The sequence below is a fragment of the Populus euphratica genome, unplaced genomic scaffold (genome assembly GCF_000495115.2).
Source record: "Populus euphratica unplaced genomic scaffold, PopEup_1.0 scaffold321.1, whole genome shotgun sequence".
NCBI lineage: Eukaryota > Viridiplantae > Streptophyta > Magnoliopsida > Malpighiales > Salicaceae > Populus > Populus euphratica.
Window position 1 is genome coordinate 4,277 of NW_011500210.1, and position 4,276 is coordinate 8,552.

A 4,276-nucleotide genomic window follows, 5' to 3' on the forward strand; every position below is an offset into this window, starting at 1 on the left:
CCAATAGAGTCTTTTTCAATTGAAAAATTGTCAAAGTAAGTTTTCAAACAATGTCCATTTACCTTGAAAACATTACCATTCATTGAATTCTCGACATCATAGGCCCTATATGAATACACATGTTTCACAATAAAAGGACCACTTCATCTTGATCTTAGTTTTCCAGGAAATAAATGGAGTCGAAAATTATAAAGTAAGACTTTTTGACCAACATTGAATGTTTTTCTCAGTATTTTCTTGTCATGAACTCTTTGATTCTTGCTTTATGAATTCTTGAATTTTTATATGCATCATTTCTTATTTTTTCAAGCTCATTTATTTGTAATTTTCACAACTAACTAGTATCACCAAGATTTGAATTGAAAGCTTTAATAGCCCAATAAGCTTTATGTTCAAGTTCCACAAGAAAGTGACAAGGTTTTCCATAGACTAGTCTATAAGGTGCCATACCTAATGATATTTTATAAGCAGTTCGATAAGCCTAAAATGCATCATTAATCTTAAAGACCAGTCTTTTCTATTAAGGTTCACTATTTTCTACAAGATCTATTTGATCTCCCTATTAGCAAGTTCTACTTGTCCACTTGTCTAGGGTTGATAAGGGGTGGCAACTTTTTGTGTGATTCCATATTTTTTTTTATTAAAGACTCAAATGACTTATTGCAGAAATGTGTTCCACCATCACTTATCATTGCTCGAAGGATTCTAAATTGACTCAAAATATTTTCTTTCAAAAACTTTATAATTGTTTTGTGATCATTGTTTCGACTTGGAATTGCTTTTATCCATTTTGAAACATAATCTAGTATGACTAATATGTACAAGAAATCAAATAATGGAGGAAATGGACCTATGAAATCCATACCCCAATAGTCAAAGATCTCGATGACAAGAATAGGATTTAAAGGCATCATGTGATGTGACATGACTAAAAGATTGATGTCTTCTCCCAAGTGTAGGAGTCTCAAAGTAATAAATAACCCGATAAGATTAGGGTCGAACCACAGAGAGGTTAATTGTACAAATTATAAATAACAATTATAAACAACAACAACAACAATAATATTAGTAGCAATAATAATAATAATAAGAACAATAATAATAGTAGTCATAAAGAAAAAGAAGAAGAAGAAGAAGAAGATGATGAGAACTTTGAGATGGAATATTAATGTAAGGATTAAATAATGATAACAATAAATATCAAGGTTAGAGGATCCACTAATGGTATGTCAAACAAGTATAGTATAAACTCTTATTATTCAAGTGGAAACCACACACAAAGGAGGATCCAATCAGATTATAGATTGTTAACATGATTACATTAGTCATCTTATTCGATTAATGCTAATACTTGTAAATCTCGTCAAGCATTTATGATTATAACTTATGTTAACAACAAATCAAGTTCCTTTCATAACTCAAGTGTCGGTTATACCATATAGTATGGGCTATGAGAGTGCCAAGTATTTGTTGTACCAAGTGTTGTTATGGGAAACTGAAAGAACCGACTTAAGTCACGGAGACTGATTAGTACTTAAAAGTGCATTTTTATCATGGTTTTATATCATCAATTAAAGAGTGAACAAGATAACAAATACAAAACATGTTAGTATCAAACATTAAAGTCCATATTAAGTTTACACTATACTTATTCTTACACCATTAGTGTAACCTTTTCACCTTGACATAATAAACTTAGCTAAATATAATAAAAGAAAGAAAAACAAATAAACCAAACAAGAACATAAACAAGATAAAAGTTAACTAAGTAAAGGAAAGGAAATGAAAAGCATAAACTTGATATTAATGAAAGCAAAGCATAAGCAATACAAAAAAATACAAAGAGAGAAAGCAAAAGCATGATCTTGATCTGGAGACCAAGATGCCTAAATTCATGGCAAATGCCTCCTTTTATAGGCCAAAATTGGGAACTATTGATTTGATGACTAATTGATGAGTGGGTGACCAACTCTTGACTTGGTGACAATCCTTATCTTCTCTTGTCTGCCCAAAACATCATTGATAACGTCAAAATTGGAGCCACTTGAAAACATAAAAGTTGTAGAAAATTGTGTCGGCTTTCTTATGTAAAAACATCAGCTCATTTTGACTTCTAGAACCAAAATACAGAACAATGCTTGGGCTGGAGGACAGATTCGGGCTTCTTTGTTGTTGCAACAATTTGGACTTGAAAATGACCTTTTTAGATCTTAGACTCCATATAAAAGTTGTAGGCTTATATCTTACCTTTCCATCCATATAAAGTAGACCTAAATCTGAGATCTATAGCTCCAGATATGACCCAATTACCGAACAGTGTTTCGGTTTGGATTGCACCAACATCTCTTTTCTAAGTTTAGCCATATCTTTATCCTTTCAATTTCAGTTCTTAAATTCATCACTCAATCCTTTCTTTTATGTGATAGGCCTTCATTTAAAATGAACATTTATCACAAATTAAAGGTATCTTATATTATTAGATATATTATTATAAAACATGCTTTAGTTAAGGAGTTATTGATACTTCAAGTGCAAAATGATGATATAAAATCTTGATAAAAATACACTTTTAAGTATCAATCACACCCCCCAACCAGCTTATTACTAGTCCCTATTAATCAAAGCGTTAAAATAGAAAAATACTTTGCAAATTCCACAAAGCAAGGTAGTCATCATTTAACTTCCATTAATCTATCCAGATAAACAAACTCTCATTAAATTTATATACCTGCTCAATACCTCTTAACAAGATATTCATAAACCTTTCTTTTGTGCTCAATGTATCAACACATAATTATGGGGCTTTTCTTGGAAGAAAACAAAATTTTTGTTCTAATGTTTAAGGTTAACTTCCTTAGGATGGGATTATTATTTTTGTGTTCTTCTTTTTTTTTAATATATATACATATAATTTAAAACACCATGCATCTTTAACCCATGTAACGAGCTTTCAGCTAATGACTCCCAGACCAGTTGGTAAGGGGCATTAGGTGTTAAGACACCCCTACGAGCCTAGTAACTCGGGTCGCAGATACTGACATGTAGATAGTGCAATGTTTGATTCCCTTAAGCTTTTCTCCTCAACCCATGTAACAAACGTTGGGCCAATAGCTCCCAAGTCAGTTGACTTTAGGGTATTAGGTGTTAAAACACCCCTTCGGGCTTAATTGCTAGGCCAATAGCTCCCAAGTTAGTTGACTTTAGGGTATTAGGTGTTAAAACACCCTTTCGGGCTTAATTGCTTAGGTTAGGGAGGCTACAAAACCAAACTTATCTACATTTTTATTATCATCATGTTTTTTTTTCTTTTCTTTTTTTTTTGTTTTGTTTTTTTTGTTTTTGTTTTTGTGTTTTTTTTCTAATTATATACTATCCCTTTCCCTTAGTTATTACCTTTAGCAAAAGAACATAAATAATGTAATAATCCATTGTACAACCCACAATCATATGTTAAAGTGTGTGTGTGTAAATTAAGGTTTAAGAATACATGTTAAATGAGTATATGAGCAGAATTAAGTGATAGTAATGCGAGAGTTTGTAAATCTGAATATTTCAAGAAGTATTATGATAGACCTTGTTACAAATGATTACTAAGATGCGTCTCAAGAGTCATAAAAAGTTCTCCTTACTCTGTCATCATAGTAACAACAATTTTGCACATGCTTTATGAAATAGAAAACACAGTTTTTTTTTAACTATTACCCTCTCCCCTCAACTAAAACGAGACATTGTCCTTAATATTTAAAGGTAGAAAGATAGAGTATAGAAGATATCACCTGAAATAACGAACATTGACAAACCTTAAACACACTGAAACAAATATAAGTAACAACAAAACACAATAATAAAACCAAAAAACACAAAAATTCACAAATGAAGGCTCAAATCCAATCTAAGCTTTTTACGGCTTTCCTTAGTTGACCAATTTATGCGACTCATGGAAGGATTAATTACAGGAATGAAGGATTGTAGTTGGTCAATTAATTGTTCAGCAGTAGCAGCAGATATTATGATTTGTCGTGCAGAAGATGTTAGAAATTCTCGTTCCACAGCATGATCAATAAAAGACAACAACTTATCATAATAACCATTAACATTTAACAAACCTATGGGTTTATGGTGAATGTGCAGTTGAGCCCAAGAGGAAATATGAAAGATCTCTTCCAATGTACCTAGACCACCTGGTAAAGCAATGAAGGCATCAGCATGGTTAAACATTGCATACATTCGAGCTGACATTATGGAGATTTGAAGTTCCTCTCCAATTGTTTTTCCA